Genomic DNA, 20,543 nt, shown 5'->3' with positions numbered 1-20,543 from the left:
TGTAATCATGTAGGAATAATTAGATCTGAAATTAGTTACAAAATGGTTACACTGTGGGAGAAATAAAAAAGTACAGTCGATTACATTAAATATCTGTATATGTTATTGCATGCCTGGTGATACTATATCCAAATTGAACTCGGCCATTTGAAAGATACTATATGTATATATATATAAATGTGCGAATTGGCTATAATAAGGTAATGTATAAGCATATATTCTATATTCTATAATAATATTTCAAATTGCATTGGTCCGGATGGGAGAATTCAGTACTGTATATACAAAACCTTCAATTTTATCATCTTCCCTTTATTAATTTCCTTAGATCTTTTGTACACATGATCTCAAGATGGTACTGAATGAGCTCAGTGGCAGTTTTTTAAGTTTGGTCATTATTATCATGGTTTTATTCACTGTCAAAGATGAAAAGAAAAATCATAATTCATATTTTCCTTTGTTTCATCAGAATTTAAGCAAGCCTAGTAATAGACACAATATTTCTGACACTGAGAATACATTCATTGAGGTCCATAGATGTTCCTAGATACCAAGAATATGCAAATAGCCCTTGTAGAAGTGGAGCAATATTCCATTTACCTAGGTATACATTTTATGCAGATTTCACCTGGGGTGGAACAGGTTAAGATAGAGAGAAATTAGATTTTTCAATTGCCTCTCTGCTGTTTAGTTCTGTATCACTCTAGCTCCCGCTCTGCGTCTCATGCATATATCTCGCTTCAGCATATATACACTGAATAATTTCACAAATGTACCTTTAAATGCCAGCATTCATCTGGCCACACCCCCATCCGCTTACCTATATAAGCAGGGATGGTGCCACACACTCATCTCCTTCTCAAATTTCATCACAAGCAACGTGTTGCTATATGCCCACTTGACGTGGAGAAAAATATTACTCTAAGGAAAGGAAGAACAAGGAGATACGTTGACATCATATCTTTATTTTCTCTCTCACTATTTTCGAGAAAATACGGCGATATTGTCGTCGTACTGGAGTGTCTGGAAGATGATGATCATTCTAAAATCCTCCACCGGTTTTTGTATTGGGAGCACGCCGCTGCATGCCTCTCAACTGCAGTTCCTTGCTGTGTTGGTTGGGGTGAAACCTTTCAGGGCACAGCTGAACTGTAGGACGCGCCGCTGTTGTGAGAAGCGGTGGGTTTTCAGGTTGGGTGAGTACTGTTTGCTGGCAGGCTCCACTTGTCTGTTAGTGCTATGGGGGCTAATTGACAATGTTTATGAAAACCGGCCCCAGGCTAGGGTCCTTTGTTCAGCCTCCTAGGCAACAGAAGACCTTGGTCTGAAGCCCATTATAGTTTAACTAGTGGGCCGCGACCATTAACACTGGTGATCCCTGTGTTTTCTGGACAAGTGGGTATCTCTCTGTCACCGTGTAGCCCCTTCTTTCATATCCAAATGAGAGTATTCCTTCACGAGGAGATATGTGCATAGATGTTCGATAGCGGAAGATCTATGTTCAAGTCAGCTACACAGGCTAGTTTTGGTATTGTGCTGGCTCCGTCGGGTGTTGGTAAAATCACCGTTGTAAAGCTGTGTTGACATCTTGTTTCTCTTTTCTCTTAAAAAGTGAGGAGGGTTTCAGAACGGCGGCCTGTCTGGGTGAGTGTTATATCATTGTGTACAAGTTCAGGTGATAGCTGCTTAGCTTACGGTTAGCCAGTCAGCTGTTAGCTGCGGCGTTAGCCTGCGGGGATCACTGCGTGGCCTACAGAGGTTGGGCCTACTGTTAGTCAGTCAGCTGTTAGCTGCGGCGCTAGCCTGTTGTGATCACTAGGAAACGTTAGCTTGCTGCTATCGGCCAAGGCCCAACGCGGGGTAGCTCCGGCTACTCGCGCGCCGCCGCGAGCTCCCACTCATTTGTTTCTGCAGCCTGGTCTGTTATACATGACAAATAAAAACAAACTAGAAACTTATACTTTTGTGTGCTATTGAAGGCAAAGCAATGACCAATGTTGCACCAATTACATTCACGGCTAGATCCACAAAGAATGGATTGCACAGTGCTAATTGCACCCTTACTTACAATTCATTATGAATTGAAAATGGGGGACCCTGATGTAAACAAGACGAAAGTCTTTCTCTGGTCTGCATCCCCTTGTATTGAGCCATCTGTTAATAATATTTTCATTCAATCAATCACCTGCGCAACTAGCCCTTAGGTTCTATGAGTGGCACAGAGAACAAAATATGAAATAGCATCATTACACTGGCTCTATTATTTATGCATGAGGGGAGAGTTTCAGAGTTATCAAACTACCTAAGGGTGCAGGAACTGTCATAAAAGCATTACATAATAGTTATTACATAAAAGTCGGGGCTTCCCTTGAAGCTGCTTTTAAAGTAATAATCTCAAACATTTTCATGCATGTTTTTCCACTCTCTATTCCCAATTCATATAAGAGAATAGTGGTTCTACCTATAAATGTTCTGTTCACAACACCAGAGTCTGGTAGAACATTCCCAGGGAAATCATTCAGTGCACAGGAAGCAATGCTTTTTACATGACCAGCAGCAACAGTTTTTAGAATAAAATAGAAGACTCAGGGCGGAATCCACAGAGAATGGATTGTGCGAAGCAAATTGCATTCGCGGAGCCTGCTCTGCGTCTGCGAGCTATCCACGAAAGCACATTGCTCGATGAGATACCAGCGCAGACACGCCCAATATGTGTAGCTCGGGAGCAGTCCGCACTCTGCCCCCCTGATAGCGCTCTTGGCAGAAACGTGTGTTGAAATGTAGCGCGCTGTCAAGTTTAGCGCGCTGTCCAAAGAAAGAAAAGAAATTAGAAATCAAGAAATCACTCCATCCATTAACTCAACTGGACTGTCATACTATTCATTTGCACTAGCACTATTGCACTTGGGACATTGATATTATATTATTGATGTTATTATTTATACATGCTATATTCAGTATGTTTGTATGTGTTGATGCTCTAAACTCAATTTCGTTGGACCAACAATGACAATAAAGATTCTATTATTTTGCACTCCTCTATACATTATGAAGTAAACGAAATACAATAAAAAATGTACGGAATACTAAAGAAAATAGATCTTATGAGTTATGAACAGTATCTAACTTGTTCGAGAAATATAAAGCCGAGTGCCAATAGCCTTCGCAACGCCTGATTTAGAAATAAGGCTATAGCTGACATTTCAAATGATTGGTTCTGAGATGATGATCAATACAGTAAACATTTATTTCTGATATAGGTGCTGATCAGCAGTAATGCAATGTCATGATCATTATTATTCTGAAGTTATTCTTATTCTTATTATTAAATAAAAAATGTATTAATAATTAATTTATAAGAACTCCTCTCCTTCACTATAATCTAATTATGAAATCAGATAGGCCAGGGCTTTACAACTTAATAAAGAATATATATTAAATAGGATAGAAACTAAATTAAATGTATACCATATACAATGAAATAATATTATAATCATATTGTGCTATATTCCATTTATATCCCATTTAATTGTATTCAATCTCTTTATTAAATTGTAAAGCCCTGGCCTATATTTGATTTCATAATTAGATTAGATTCTATAGTGAAGGAGAGGAGTTATTATTAATGAATTATTAATTTTATAATAATAATAATAATAATAACTTCGTTTTATATAGCGCCTTTCATAAAACCTAAGGTCGCTTATAGGGGAAGAAATAACAAACAGACTGTAGATAAGGGGCTACACAACCCTGACTGTAATTAAATAATGAGCTTGGCAAATACTAAATGATATATTAACCAATATTAAATGTACACAAAATGGCGGACACTCTTATTAACTGGAGGGGACAGGGGTACCAAGTTGAATTATTACATTTAATGTATAACATATGTCGTATATTCTAATCAATATCTAAGGTTATTCACAGTACAATGAGGTTGCTACCTGGAAAGGAAGAAGGATCATAATGATAGAATGGTCTTCTCTACTGAGTAGAGAAATAAACTGTGCAGGCCAGACAATAGAGCTATAGTTCAACTCAACTGATTTATTTTGCCAAAGGGCTCAGAGTGAATTAGAAGGTTGTTGTTTACATACAAGGATTATTTCATAGTACATCAAATATATTGTACAAAAGGATTGATATGGTTTGCACATCAAACCCAGTCTGTACATAAAACAGTAATCATGTTTATCAAATGAAATAGAGAATCTTACTGAGCATTACACATGAGTAAACCTGGTTGACAGATAAGGGATCTGTACATTACTCTAACCTAAACAACATTGGTTTTCCCATGATTTACTCACATGTAAACAGCTCACAGTAGTCTCTGGATGGGCGGTGGTAGAGACGCAGAACCCCCTAGTGGGGGGTCTGGCCTGTGTCTCTAACAATGCGTTTTCTATTATCTACCCTGATATCCACCAATAATAGCACATTCTACTGTTACGTTGGTCCAATTAGGTTTCTTGATTCTAAAAGCAGGCGTTCTTCTGTTCGGTCCAATCAGGTGATCTTCTGTGAGGGCGGTCCGCCCCCACCGATCTCCTCCTCGTCGTGTGTTCTTCCAGTATCAACAGAGGGGGGTCTTCATGTGGCCCCCCTCCTTTGGGCTGTGGCCTTCTCAGTTGGACTGAGGCCTGTGTCTCCTCTGAATGCATCAAACACTTCAACATTCCTTCGTGTACCATTTTGATTTTCCCATATATATGGTTTGTGTAATGAATCTATGGACTATCTAGCATTAACCCAGTACAGTCATTGCTTCTAGGTTAATACCAAATAGTCCACAGGAGCCAGCACCAACCTTTATTTACCAGACTGACACTTTCTAATACAAGCTATGATTAAAACTCTGTAATTGACTTATTTTATATATATGGTTTACACCAGGAGTGAAATGACACTATTATCTTCATAATTAGTTTGACATTTCTAAATGACATTCAAATACCTTTTATCTAATACGTCAGTTTAATTAATATGATCTTGTTTATGACCATTTCCATGAACCTTTAGCAAAAGCAAGTTAGGTCTGTGACCAGACCTCTGTTTTCTCTGCCTGTAATCTGTTAGGTGTGGCCACATTTACATACAGTCCTCAGTCACACGAGTGGGGGTTGAGTGGCTGTTTCCTTTTGTTCTAAGCAGTTGAGTACATCTGTTTGTGTCAGGGTTGAAATGACTATTCCTGTAACACCAATATCACTCCTTACAGTACTGAAAACCCATTCTGCTGTTGACAGGGTACACCTGGCTTTTTGCATTATGGTTTTCTAATTATACACATTTTTGTTATGAAATACACAGTCAAGGATACCACACAAAAAAACACACATCGCTGCTGTCGGGACAAAACCTCATAACTCCAAAAACCCAACTTTTCAGCAGATGAAAAAAACGAACACAGATTTGAGGGTGAATAGAGTTAGGAGGTTTAGACAGATGATCGGTTTAATGCTTTCCCATTGTTTAAACTTTGTAAAACCCACACACACATATGGAGGATGATCTACAGAGTTGATTTATATTACATTTTTTTTTTTTAAATGGAGTTATGAGGTTTTGTCCCGACAGCAGCGACATGTAACATATCACATTAATATCCTGTGGTCACATTAATATCCTGGGGCTAATCAAATTTACATGCAACCAGTCGGGTAGTCGCTGGATAGGGGGGTCTCGTACGGACCGGGTTCCTATAGTCCAAAACGCTGGTCTTCGGTGTTGGAGTATGTCACTCCACTTCTCCTGGCTTTGGCGATATTACGATACCGTTTTTAACTGGTAATTCACTTCACCAACGTTACCATACAGCGTTGTAGCAAAAAACAACTCTCTCCTCTCTCTCTCACTTTTTCTTCCCCAACTAACGGTATCTTTCTCTCCGTTCCAATACGTAACGTGCAGGTGAGTGGCTCGCAAACTAACGGTAACTCTTCTCCGTCCCAATACGTGCGATATATCTCTGCATGTGGCTTTATATTTGTCGCTCAAATTAGATTATGTTTATACGAGCATTACGCCAAAGCCCACAACGTTATATAACGATATTTAAATAAGTACGATGCTCAATATCTTGATTTGATATTGTCGTTCGAGATATTCTATATATATTCTTTCACAGTCTGCTACAATTAGCTGCCATGATCCTGTTTAGAGGCTCATTTACATAGAAAGGGGAGATGTTCCGCCCATGTTACCTCATTTAAATAATCAAATCAAATAAAGTTATTATTAAATCAAATCAAATTGGTTAGACTAGAAGTCTTTATTTGTCATGCAGTTTAACACACACTGTAACTGAGGGGTACAATTCCCTGACTGTATTGATAAGTATGGTATCATTAAACCACTACCGCTTTATGTACTTTAATTACTGGCCATACAGTACACGATATCTAAGTATGATGAACACTTTCCCACATATGAAATCAGGTCCACACAAAGGTATAAGTCAAATAATTAATATATAGCAAAGGGTACATATAATAGTTACTTATTACATTTATGATTTGAATTGAATGCTCTTGTAAGGCAAATGAGTACTCGTAGGCAAATCAACACTGAATGTCCAATCTCTGGTTACACAGGAAGCAAGTATACAACCTGGCCTTTAGGGAATTATAGCGATGGTCACTTAATGATTATAGCTGGATAATATACTGAAGGGGTCCCGCCGGTTGTAAGCCAGTAGGGGGGGTAGGAGAGCCGTCGGCTGTATCCCGTCTGGTCAACGATTTCTAGGGAGAGTCCAGGTACAGAACACAGTGCCCGTAGAACCTTGATCCGCAGATGAATACACTTGGGCTCTCTTGTAGACGATAGCTGTAGCTGTAGCTTTAGGTCCACAACGAAGAAGAAGCGAGGCGACCTCAGTCTGGTCTGAGCGCCGTCTCACCTTGGCTCCTCTCGGGGTAAATCCAACACTCACCGGTGTTGGCGATTATCCGCTCCACAAATCAAAGCACCAAAGCAAATAGATATTCCATGCCGTATAGGGCTCAGCAGTCGTCGGGGTAGGTAATCCAATGTGCAGGTCCACTCGTCCTCGCCCAGAACTCCTCGGATGAAAGCACCACGCGTGGTCTGCCCAACCTGGTTAAGACTCTAGATAACGCGAGGAAACGATGGGGGTGCTGCTCACTTTAGAACTCTAACCGAACGATGCACCATACATAATAGACTATTATTACTTAATAGAAATACGGTGCCAAACTCTGGCAATTCAGCTATTAATTCGCACGAGGTCTCACTGCTATTCTAAGGCCAAACAGGCCGTACTACACCGCACGCGGTACCGTGGGGTGAGGCTTCACGTCTTGTTACTTAGTTGGGTAGAAGGGTAAAGGACTAAGAGGAATTCTACATTTCTTGCGCCATATTTATATGCACGGTGGACAAGTAGTGCCGCTCTGCTTTCGGTAGCCGTATTCCTGCGCGGAGCTGAGGCTAGTAAGGGCATGTCTCGTCGGTACCTTTGAACTTGAACGCCAGGGGCTTGTCCCTGGCGCCTGGTCCTTTTGTCCAATAAGAGAATGAACTATTATGGGCTGTAGTAGAATAAAGGGATATTCCGTATATATGTACAAGGAATATACAAGGGATATCAAACGATATACAAATACTATTAAATATATATCCATAAATAAATATATATATTCTGTTTAATCTGATCCTTCACAACAGCCGCCCCCTAATTAGTCCCACCTAATTAGCTAGGCAGAGACAGATTAACCGCACTGTCCACTACTCAATGTCCGCTGTAAGGGTCAGTCAACTCACAAAGTCATAGGGTCATGGTCGTCATCAATAGTATCAGGGAGCCTTGGCAGTTCTATTAGCCTCGCCACGGGTCGGGTGTAAATCCGTCCTTGGACGAGCACTTCAGCTGCTCGGACCTTTCCATCGGCACCGGTGATCACTTTGCTTACGCGGCCAGCCGGCCACATAGCTCTGGGTAGTGACTGGTCGATGATCATGACGACTGTTCCTTCTGTCAAATTGTCTCTCTCTTTCACCCACTTCTGGCGGGTCTGTAGAGACGGTAGGTAGTGGAGTAGGAAGCTGTTCCAAAACTTGTCAGCCAGTACTTGACTGTACCTCCACATTCTTCGGCCGTTCGCTTCTTCAGGCCTGTACATTGTCTGTGGTAGCGCGGGGTCCAGCCGCCCCATCAAGAGGGTGTTGGGGGTGACTGGGTCGACATCTGCTACATCACTTGAGACGTAACCGAGGGGCTTTGAGTTCAATACTCCCTCGATCTCCGTGAGGACTGTCATTAGGACTTCTTCCGCCACAGTCTGGGCCCCAAGCACGGCGTACAGGGCTGTCTTTATGGAACGTACTTCTCGTTCCCAGGTTCCACCGAAGTGAGGTGCGTTCGGGGGATTAAACTGGAAGTCAATCTGGGATGGAGCGAGGTGGGTCTTAAGTTCTGGGCCCATAGCTTGGAAGCTCTCTCTCAGCTCTCTTTCTCCGCCTTTGAAGTTTGTCCCGTGATCAGACAACAATGTAGACGGTTTTCCTTTCCGTGATGTGAATCTTCGGAAGGCCATAAGGAATGAGTCTGTGCTCATGGTTGGAAGGAGTTCGATATGTATCGCTCTGGTGGTCATGCATTTGCATACAATACCCCACCGCTTCTCGGTTCCTCTTCCTCTCTTTATATACAGCGGGCCAAAACAGTCCATACCGGTGGAGTGGAAGGGCTTGTCGCCGAGTCGGAGGCGACAGGGAGGTAGGTCAGCCATCCGGGGTATACTGGGCTGCGCGCGCCACTTACGGCAGTCTAGACAGGTTCGCTGGAAGCGCCGCACTGCTTCTCTCCCTTGCAGTATCCAATAACGACGTCTGATCTCCGCGAAGACTCTCTCTGCCCCTGCGTGGTGCACATCCTCGTCGTATTTCTTTATGATCAACTCTGTGACCTTGTGTCGGCTGTTCAAGACTATCGGGTACTTAACGTCATCCGGTAGGTCTGGGGCTCTCCGCAGACGACCACCCACTCTGATGAGATTATGGGCGTCGCTCTCGGGGGCCAGGTGAAGCAGTCTGCTGTCTGATGGGACGGGCTTTGCTCCCTGTAGACAGGCTAGCTCATCGGGGAACGAGTCTCTCTGGGCTCGTTGTAGTAGAAGGAGTTCTGCTTCTTCGTAGTCAGCTGCTGAAATGTCAGTTGTGGGCTGAACCTCTGGGTGGTGCCACAGAAATGTCTTTAGCTGCGCACTCTCTAGGGTGAGGCAATCGTCTAGAACCGGGCCTGTGGGGACGAGTGTGTGTGTCAACCCACAGAACATAGGTTTCTTGTTCTCTGCCTCCTCTTTACTCGCCTCCCGTGGGGTGGGTGTAGGCCACTCTTCTTCTGGTAGCTTGAGGAACTTTGGCCCGTCACTGTAGAGGTTGTGACGGGTGAGGTCATCCAGGGACATTCCCCGGGTGATGACGTCAGCTGGGTTGTGTTTGGTGTCCACATACCGCCAGCTGGTTACTTCTGTTAACTCTTGAATCTCGGTGACTCTGACTCCCACGAAGACCTTGTATCTGCACGAATCAGACCGGATCCATGTGAGTACGGTCGTGGAGTCTGACCACAAGATTGTTCTTTGCACCGGAATGGTGAGTTCACGTTGGATTAACGTGGCGAGCTGCGCTCCTGCTAGGGCTGCGCAGAGCTCTAGGCGCGGGATAGATTGTTGCTTGCGTGGGGCTATTCTTGAGCGAGCCAGGATGAAAGCAGTATGTATTTCTCCTCCCTCCTCTTGGGCACGCAAGTAAGCCACCGAACCGTAGGCTACTTCGGAGGCGTCGCTGAATACGTGCAGGTCGATCTTGCATGTCTCTGGCCTCACTGTGGGTGGGAAGTAGCTGCGGCGTATATTAACACCTGGGAGTGAGCGGAGTTCCGTCTCCCACTCTCTCCATGTGGATGCAAGGTGTTCGGGTATGGGATCGTCCCAGCCCTGGTCTTTGTCCCATAGCGCTCTTACAATCATCTTTGCCCTGGTGGTGTAAGGTAGAATACATCCCAACGGGTCATATTGTCTGGCGAGTGTTCTGTATACACTCCGTCTGGTGGTCGGTATTGCCGTCGACCTTCCCTGCTCCTTGATCAGGGGTTTGTGTCTATAATGGAGCGAGTCTGTTTTGAAGCGCCAGACTAGTCCTAGTGTCATTTCTTGGGCTTCTCCTGGGATGGTCGCCATCCAGGTATCGCTGCTCGCGGCCTTGTCCTCGGGGGAGAGGCGGCGCAGTACTTGCGGGTCGCTGCTGGCCCACTGCCTGAGATCAAAGCCGCCTTTGATCAGGGAGGCGCGGAGCTTGAGTAGGAGAGCCTCGGCTTCTTCTGGCGTCGAGACGCTTTGTAAACAGTTGTCCACGTAGAAACTATTTGTCACACTTTGTTGGACCTCTTCATCTGCTGCTGGGTCCTCTGCGACGTGCTTTTGCAGTGCAAACGTAGCACAGCATGGGCTGCATGTGGTTCCGAAAGGGAGGACTTCCCATTGATAGATGGTTGGGTGCTCATCTCCGATCCTCTCTCTCCATAGGAACCGCAGCAGGGGCTTGTCCTCCTCCACTAGCCTCACCTGCAGGAACATCCCTTTGATGTCGCCGCTGATAGCCACCTTGTCCTGGCGGAAGCGTAGTGGCACGCCTAGTAGGGAGGGGCCGAGTGTTGGGCCGGCCAAGAGTTCTTTATTCAGATTTTGTGATCCGATCTGGTAGCTGCAGTTAAACACAATGCGATCCTTGCCGTTGTGGTGGACCTTGTGGTGCGGCACGTACCATGATTCGGTCGTCTGATCGGCCTCTTTAATGTCAATTTTCTTTATGTGTCCCGCTGTGATTAATTTGTTAATCTCAGCGTGGTACACAGCTTCTTGAGCGGGGTCTTTGGCTAGGCGCCGCTCTGTGTTCAATAGATACTGCTCCGTCGCCTCTTTTGTAGCTTGAAAGGTGGGCATTCCCTCTCGCCTCAGGAGTGGAGTTGCGTATCTCATCACTCCGTTGACGTTGACTCTCTTTGTCCCGTGCTCGAGGAGGGCTATAGCGTAGATATCTTCCTTAGAACGAATGTCTTTCTTTTCGTTCTTAAAGGGCATTGTCCATTGTGTCCATAGCCTCTCGACATGCTGCAGGAGTGTGGTGTCTCCTTCTGTCGCTCTGGAGTGGAGGCAGCTAGTGGCTGCTGTTCGGTTAAGAGACTTGGCGAGGGGGCCTTGTAATGTCCATCCTAGGCGGGTCTCGACTGCTGCAGGGCAACCTCTGGGTCCTGTATGGACCCGGTCTATCGGGACTATGAGGTCTGCATGGTCGGAGCCTATCAGCAGGGTCGGGGTGGCACCGTCTATGAGCGGTATAGGTAGTTGGCGCAGGTGCCCATATTTCTCCATCAGCTTGGCGATGGGGTAGGTGTACTGCGATAGTCCTATTTCTTGGCTGGTGAAAGCATTAGTAATCCTGTACCGTCTCTCTGGCTGCCCGCTTGCTGCGATAGTGAAGGAGACATTCTCGCCCTTTATCGTCTTTAGATCTCTTCTTATTGTCCGAATCGTCATCTGGTTCTCGCTCCCCCGCAGCCCCAGCTGGGCCGCAGCGGACGCGAGGAGAAGGGTCTTCTCTGACCCGTCGTCAAGGACGGCGTAAGTGTTGCTTTCGGTAGCCGTATTCCTGCGCGGAGCTGAGGCTAGTAAGGGCATGTCTCGTCGGTACCTTTGAACTTGAACGCCAGGGGCTTGTCCCTGGCGCCTGGTCCTTTTGTCCAATAAGAGAATGAACTATTATGGGCTGTAGTAGAATAAAGGGATATTCCGTATATATGTACAAGGAATATACAAGGGATATCAAACGATATACAAATACTATTAAATATATATCCATAAATAAATATATATATTCGGTTTAATCTGATCCTTCACAACACACACGCACGAGATGGGCGACCCACAGTAACACACATGCACTGAGTCGCTGATGAAATGTCTCTCTGCACTTTTCCCATCCCGTTGTCCTTGGGCAGCCGGGAGCAGATAGGGCGTCAACGTGAGGCGCGCCTTGGGGATCGTCAAGGATGCCACAGCGTTAGCGATCTGTTGTGCATGTTTTTCCATTGGGTTTATCTTATCGGGGGGGAAACCCTTGCGAGCACGGGGAGAACATGCAAACTCCACACAGAAAGGCCTGGGAGATACCCCACCTGAGTACCTGGCATCATGGAAACCTGGTCCCCAAGCGGGAATCGAACCCTGGACCTTCTTGCTGTGAGGCGACAGTGTTATGTATTTCCGATATCCCCAACTCCCTAACCCCCATCTCCCTCAAACCTTCTGTGATACCCCGCCCGAATAAAGCACCCTATGCACCTCCTCCCACCCCAGCCCCTCTACTCCCAAATGACTCACTGCTGCCTTCACTACCACCTGAACCTTTGCAGTCCTAGATGTAACCCCGAAAGCACTATTAATCACCTCAGCTATAAAAAAACACAAGCGCCTTCTTCTCCACTAATATCCTACCAGCCATCTGCCTATCCACCTCACCGACCACTACCTCCCTCGCCTCCCGCACCCTGGCCTCTCCACCTTGTCCCCCCTCCGCCCTCGCTGCCTGAGCATATGAGAGCCGACCTTCCACTCTCACCTTCTGGACATTAGTCTCCCTCCTCATGACCTCACAATCCCCAGAAGCCACATTATACTCCCCACCACAGCTACAACACCTAGGCTTCACCTCCCTGCAATCCCCATACTCATGGTCCCCCCCACACCTCGCACACCTCCTACTTTCCCTACATCCCCGGGCCATATGGCCAAACCGCTGGCAGTTAAAGCACCGCATCGCCCTCGGCACATAAGCCCTCACCGAGTAGCTCACATACCCCAAATTCACTCTTCCAGGCAGCCCCTCCCCCTCAAACTCCAGTAATACTGCCTCACTAGGCTCCTTCTTCCCATCTCTAGTTATTTGCAACCTCCTTATTCTAACTAGCATACCTCCCTTAAGGTTCTCCTTTAATTCTTCCTCACTCAAGCCCTTCGGCACCCCGGTGTGGGATATTCGTGGATATCCTGAAGAAGAATGTTCTCAGTCAACCGAGGTCAAGATAATATGGTTTATTATCCAGACAGATAGAAATATACATAGTACAAGAGAGAATGGCTGAGGGCTTCGCCCCAGGTGATTAGCTGAAATGACCCAGGTGAAAGACCCCGGATTGATCTCGGGAGGAGACTTATATAGTTAACAAGGGGGGGATGTGGTCCCATTTGATAGGTCAAATGGGGGGGGGGATACAGGTTTGGGGAGAGGGGCACAGGATTGGGGAGAAAGGGGGGGGGGGCACAGGATTGGGGAGAAAGGGGAGGGGAATGTCTTATTCCACAGAGGGGGGGGGGGCACAGGTAAGGGGACACAGGGGAGGGGAATATCTTTACATGAGGACATTATATTATACCACACCGGCTATCACCCCCTTACTGCCTGCCCCTCTCCGCTTCCCCACCCTACCCACCTGCACCACTGAACAATTCACTACCATCTTCAACTCTTTAGCCTTCTCAGCCTGCCCCTCACTCTTACATGAAACCAACAGGTTCCCATCAGGAAGGACCCTCGCATATTCTATACTCCCCAACTGCTTTTTCAAATGATCAGACAGCACCATCGGATTCATCCCTCTCATCATTTTCTGCTCCGCATCCCCAAACCGAACTACCACCACAATTTTCCTCACTTCTGCACTAACATTTCCACTACCCTCACCTTCTGACCCACTCGAGCTATCTCCCCTACCCTTCTTCCTCTTTATCCCCTTCCCACTGTCTCTGCTCCTCTTCTCCACCTTACTCCACCCTTCTCCCCCGCTCTCACCCCCCTCCATACTATCACCATCTGACTCCCTTCCCCTGTCACGACCGTCCCCGTCCCTATCGACTCCTCCCTCGCTCTCACTACCCTCCCCAGCTCCCGACGTCGAAAGCAGTTCATCACAGATCAACAAGGCTGCCACATCCATCTCCTCATCACCGTTATAGCCATCAAACTCGACCCGGCACTTTTTTCCTTCGATCCAGGAAACAACCCCCGGGTAACTCTTGCCATCCCCCGAAAACACAGCACGACAACGGGATCCCACCCTCAACGCCGGTGCCGCCTCCACATCTCTGCATAACTTTCTGTCATCAACTTCCAAACTCCGCGCCAGCACCCTCTCGTCCATCCGCCGACACACTTCCTCCCAATTCTCAGACCCTCCCTCGCCACGCTTCGACTCCGCTTTCTCTCTCTCTCTCTCTCTCCAAGCGACCGGGTCCAACCCTCCTCCGTGCCTTCCTCCTCTCTCCGACGCCATCAGAATGCCAGTTTTTCCCTCTCCAAATTACCATCACGCACCTGAGAGGAACTGAACAGGAACGCCCTACCTAAAGCTGTAAAGGAATGTGAATCACTACCCACTTTCAAAAACATTCTCAAAAAACACCTACGTGAGACTGCAATTCGAAACTGGCCCCTACAAATGTCCTAACCTAGTTGTACAGTAAATGACCAAGTAAGGCTTTGTCAGTATTCCAATGTACAGTGTAAAATGTGTGTGTCCCCCCTACCCAACACCCCCCCCCCCCACCTCCAATGTACAGCCCTCACCCACCCACCCCACCCAACCCCACCCCACCCACCCAACCTCCTCCAATGTACAGTTTCTATGCCAAATGTATATACACTCTTTTTCTGGACACTTTTGTATCACAAACAGTACTGTATTTGCAAATCTGATATGTCATAAATGTATAGATGTAGCAGTACTGTCTATCTGTATGTCATGTATGTCATATATGTTATGATGAATTGAAAATGGGGGACCCTGATGTAAACAAGACGAAAGTCTTTCTCTGGTCTGCATCCCCTTAACAATTGTATGTATTGAGCTGTACTGTACTGTACCCATTCTGCAATCTGTTAATAAACTTTTCAATCAATCAATCAATCAATCAATCAATCAGCTCGACGGGAGCCCTCTTATACACGGTTTGCTGAACATTCAGTGTCGGGTCGTTTTGGTCACCATTACCACCATTACCGCCATCATCTCGCTAAACAACTTGTACACCTTGTTGTTTTTGTGAGTGCCCACAAGCAGCTGTTTTATTTGGTCTTCTGCCCATATGTCGATCAGGGCTTTCACTTCATCATTCGCCCAAGTCTGTCCACGAGACATGTTTACAGTGTGCTTGTTTTGCAGTGAATGCCGCGCGCCGCGATAATAATAATAATAATAATAATAATAAGCTGCAGTGTTTTTTTCTTCCTTCTACCCAAGATGCACAGTTTATCAGGAGACATGTTTACAGTGTGCTTGTTTTGCAGTGAATGCCGCGCGCCGCGATAATAATAATAATAATAATAATAATAATAAGCTGCAGTGTTTTTTTCTTCCTTCTACCCAAGATGCACAGTTTATCAGGAGACATGTTTACAGTGTGCTTGTTTTGCAGTGAATGCCGCGCGCCGCGGTAATAATAATAATAATAATAATAATAATAATAATAAGCTGCAGTGTTTTTTTCTTCCTTCTACCCAAGATGCACAGTTTATCAGGAGACATGTTTACAGTGTGCTTGTTTTGCAGTGAATGCTGCGCGCCGCGGTAATAATAATAATAATAATAATAATAATAGTAATTGTGAGGGCTGGCCCAGTACTGCGCGCTTCCAGGTGCCAATTACCATCACGCACCTGAGAGAAGTGCGTGAGCGTCAGCTCGACGGGGGCCCTCTTATACACGGTTTGCTGACCATTCAGTGTCGGGTCGTTTTGGTCACCACCAGCTACTGCTTGTTCCTCTTGTGTGTTTCTCCAGTACGCCCTTGGAAGTTGCTGCTGTTTCCTCTCTCTGCCTCCGTGGACCCGTGCCTCGTATTTACACATTGCCCTTGGTGAGTTTTTGGATATCTATTTTTGATTAACTAATATCCTCGTTTTATCCTGGACTCAATACCTCCATCTGTTTTTGTGTGTTCCTTAACACTGAAGAATTGTCACTTTGTCTTGTTACTGGACTCTGCCTCGTAGATTTCTACGTTTCTATTAATGACATTCTCCGTTTTCTTTTTCTCCACGAGTGGATTATTATCCAGCTGCAGAGCCGCAGAGCCCTACTCGGCTAAAAGGATTATCAAGCTGCAGAGCCGCAGAGCCCTACTCGGCTAAAGGATTCTCCTCGGATGGATTTACTTTATTGTTGCCCATTTCTGTTGTGAAATAAATACGGCCATTGTTTTTGGCTAACTCTGAACTACCTGTCTGTGTCGTGCTGTTGGGGTTGTTTACAAACCATAACATTACGACCCGACCATGTCGACCCCAGCCGACACAGACGGAGTTAGAGCAGCCTTGGCAGGTCAGATCCAGCTGACCAACGCCCACACCCAACAGCTAGCGGCGGCTGCGGCTGCTGTGCAGGGCCTCCGGACCCAGGTCCAGCCACTCCAGGCCTCTTTGGATGTCCTAAACACCCAGCAGGCTACGCAGGGGGTTCAACAGGCAGATATCCTGCAGCAGCTGCAGGCCCTCGGTACAGCGCTTGACACCCTGCATTGGAACCAACCGGTTGCTGGAGCCTCAGTTAACCTACCTCCCGCCGTCGCAGCCGACCCTGCGCCCTCCAACCCAGCTCCCCGGGAACCCCATCTCTCCAGCCCACGACCGTTCGACGGTAACTTCGAGGACTGTGCCACGTTCATCATGCAATGTGAGTTCGTTTTTATTCATCAACCCAGCAGATTTACTACAGAGGGAGCCCAGGTAGCTTACATGATTAACCTGCTCACAGGCCGAGCAGCACAGTGGGTTACTGCTTCCTGGCCCATGAGGGCTGACTTCTGTTTTTCCTACACAGAATTTGTGGCAGAGCTCCGAAGGGGTTTCCACCACCCAGCTCGTGGCCAGGACCCTGGAGCCCGGTTGGGCACCTTCCAGCAGGGCAGTGGCAGTGTCACCGACTACACGCTGGAGTTCAGACTGGCTGCAACCGAGATCGGTTGGAATGACCGGGTGCTTCATCTCACTTTTCTGAAGGGGCTCAACGACGCGGTGAGAGACCAGCTTGCCACCCGGGAGGAGCCCGATTCGCTCGAGGCCCTAATCAGCCTCGCCATCCGCATCGACCGACGCCTCCGGGAGAGAAGGCGCGAGCGAGCCAGACTGGGACCCCCAGCCGTTCCCCAGACCTCCCGTACTCGTGACTGGACTGCTGCTCGTCCTGCCTCCTCAGCGACTGGTGGTCCCTTCCCCTCCCGGCCTGTGACCAAGGAGGAACCCATGCAGCTGGGACGCACACACCTTAGCCCGGCCAAACGGGAGTCCCGGCTCAGGTCCGGCCTTTGCGTCTACTGCGGCCTTGATGGACATTTTATCTTCAATTGTCCTAACCGGCCAAAAGACTAGGCTTGCTGGGACCCCGGGAGATCCTGGTGAGCCGTTTTTCCTGTTCCCACACCCATGCACCACCTAACCATCTGACGAGCGTCACCCTGGCCTGGGCGGACCAGCGGGCGGCGGTGGGTGCACTCGTTGACTCGGAGGCTGATGAGAGCTTCCTGGATTTTGAGTTTGCCACCCAGGCCAACATTCCACTTGAGAACCTCGAGAGGCCCTTGGAGGTCTTCGCGTTGGATCAGCACCGCCTGGCCGACATCACTCAACGCACCTGTCCCAGTAGTTCTGGGTCGTCCCTGGCTCGTGCTGCATGAGCCCCACATCGCCTGGTCCTCCGGCACCATCATGGGGTGGAGCCCCTCCTGTCATGCCCAGTGTCTTCAGGCTGCTTCCAGTCCGTCGCCCCGGAGTTCCCCTAGTGTGCCGCCCCCCAGACCACTGAACTATCCCCCCTGAGTACCACGACCTCTGGGAGGTTTTCAGCAAGTCCCGGGCTCAGGCCCTTCCTCCTCATCGGCCTTACGACTGTGCAATCGACCTCCGCTCTGGGGCTCCCCTTCCCGGCAGCCGCCTTTACAGTCTGACCGTCCCTGAGAAGGCAGCGATGGAGGAGTACATTTCTGAGTCCTTGACAGCAGGCCTCATTCGGCCCTCGTCCTCCCCGGTGGCGGCCGGCTTCTTTTTTGTTAAGAAGAAGGAGGGAGGCCTCCGGCCCTGCATTGACTATCGCCAACTCAACAAGATCACCATCAAGAACAAGTATCGTCTTCCTCTCATGAACTCCACCTTCGAGCCCCTCACCCAGGCTACCGTCTTCACTAAACTGGACCTCCGGAGTGCCTACCATCTGGTCCGTATCCGAGAGGGCGACGAGTGGAAGACCGCCTTCAAGACTCCCAGGGGTCATTATGAGTATCTGGTAATGCCGTTCGGCCTCACCAACGCTCCGGCGGTATTCCAGGCGCTCATGAACGACGTCCTCCATGACATGCTCGAGGAGTTTGTGGTGGTCTACCTTGACGACATCCTCATCTTCTCCAAGACTCTCGAAGAACATGTCCATCATGTCCGCCGAGTACTTGAGCGCCTTCTCCACAACCGGCTCTTCGTTAAGGCAGAGAAGTGCCGTTTCCACTCCGATTCTGTCGATTACCTTGGCTTCATCGTGGAGAGTGGCCAGACCCGAGCCGACCCCCGCAAGATCCAGGCGGTGGTTGAGTGGCCGGAGCCCTCTTCTCGGAAGGAGCTACAAAGCTTCCTTGGTTTTGCAAACTTTTACCGGAGGTTCATCTGGAACTACAGCCAAGTGGCGGAACCACTTACCAAGCTGACCTCTCCCTCCCTGCCGTTTGACTGGTCTCCAGCGGCCTGCGCTGCGTTCCGTTCCCTCAATAACAGATTCACCACCGCCCCGGTCTTGCTCCACCCTGACCCCAAGAAGCAGTTCATTGTGGAGGTGGACGCCTCGGATACTGGACTAGGGGCCATCCTGTCTCAGCGGTCGGCGACGGACCAGAAGGTCCATCCATGCGCCTTCTACTCTCGTCGTTTTCCTTCCTGCTGAGAGGAACTATGACATTGGGAATCGGGAGCTGTTGGCAGTGGTGGCTGCCTTGGAGGAGTGGCGTCATTGGCTGGAGGGGGCCGAGGAACCGTTCACCATTTGGACAGACCATAAGAACTTGACGTACATCCGCGCATCCAAGCGCCTCAACGGCCGGCAAGCAAGGTGGGCCAGCTTCCTCAGTTGGTTCGACTTCTCTTTGACCTTTCGCCCTGGGTCCCGCAACACGAAGGCCAACTCTCTGTCCCGGTTAAACTCCAAGGGGGATCCAACCACTGAGGATCCGACTCCCATCCTCCCTGAGGTCAGGGTGGTGGGAGTGGTCACCTTGGGCATCGAGACCGTGGTTAAACGCGCCTTACATTTCCATCCCGCTCCAAGCAACGTACCTTTTCGTCGCCTCTTCGTCCCCGACTCTGTCCGGTCCCGGGTTCTCCAATGGGGCCATACCAGCCGGTTTGCCTGCCACCCCGGCGTCCACCGCACCTTCTCCTTCCTGGCTTGTTGGTGCTGGTGGCCCACCATGAGGAACGACGTCAAGGAGTTCGTACTGGCCTGCACTGTCTGCGCCCGCAGCAAGGCCTCTCACCAGGCACCCTCCGGTCTACTGCAGCCACTTCCCATTCCGAGCCGCCCTTGGGCCCATGTGGCATTGGACTTCGTCACTGGCCTTCCACCCTCCCAGGGAAACACAGTCCTTCTGACTGTGGTGGATCGTTTCAGCAAGGGGGTTTACCTCGTGGTCCTTCCCAAGCTTCCTTCAGCTTCCGAGACAGCGGACCTCCTGACGAGCCACGTGTTCCGCCTCCATGGTTTTCCCCAGGACGTTGTCTCAGACCGGGGGCCCCAGTTCACTTCCCAGGTATGGCGGGCCTTTTGTAAGGGATTGGGGGCCACTGTTAGTCTTTCGTCTGGTTACCATCCACAGACTAACGGGCAGACTGAGCGAATGAACCAGAGCGTGGAATCTGCTCTCCGGTGTGTTGCCGCCAAGAAGCCTGCATCCTGGAGCCGGTTCCTCCCCTGGGTCGAGTATGCCATTAACTCCCTGGTCAGCTCCGCCACCGGCCTCTCGCCATTCGAGGTATCTCTGGGCTACCAACCCCCTCTTTTCTCTGCACAGGAGTCGGAAGTGGCAGTTCCCTCCGTGCAGGTTCATCTCGACCGGTGTCGTCGTGTCTGGGAGATCACCAGGACTGCGCTGCTCCGGGCATCGGAGCGCACCAGTCGGGGAGCTAACGGACGCCGGATCCCTGCGCCGACTTACCAACCAGGGCAGAGGGTATGGTTGTCCTCCAAGGATCTCCCGCTTCAATCCACCGCCAAGAAGCTGAACCCCCGGTTTTTCTGCCCTTTTGAGATCCGGAAGGTGCTCAGTCCCACAGCGGTGAGTCTCAAGCTTCCAGCATCCATGCGCATTCATCCTGTATTTCATGTGTCCCGAGTAAAGCGGGTTGTTTTGGTCACCACCAGCTACTGCTTGTTCCTCTTGTGTGTTTCTCCAGTACGCCGTTGGAAGTTGCTGCTGTTTCCT

This window comes from Notolepis coatsorum, assembly GCF_963971535.1.
Source record: "Notolepis coatsorum genome assembly, chromosome: 13".
Taxonomy (NCBI): Eukaryota; Metazoa; Chordata; class Actinopteri; order Aulopiformes; family Paralepididae; genus Notolepis; species Notolepis coatsorum.
Note: the sequence above shows the minus strand (reverse complement) of the source record.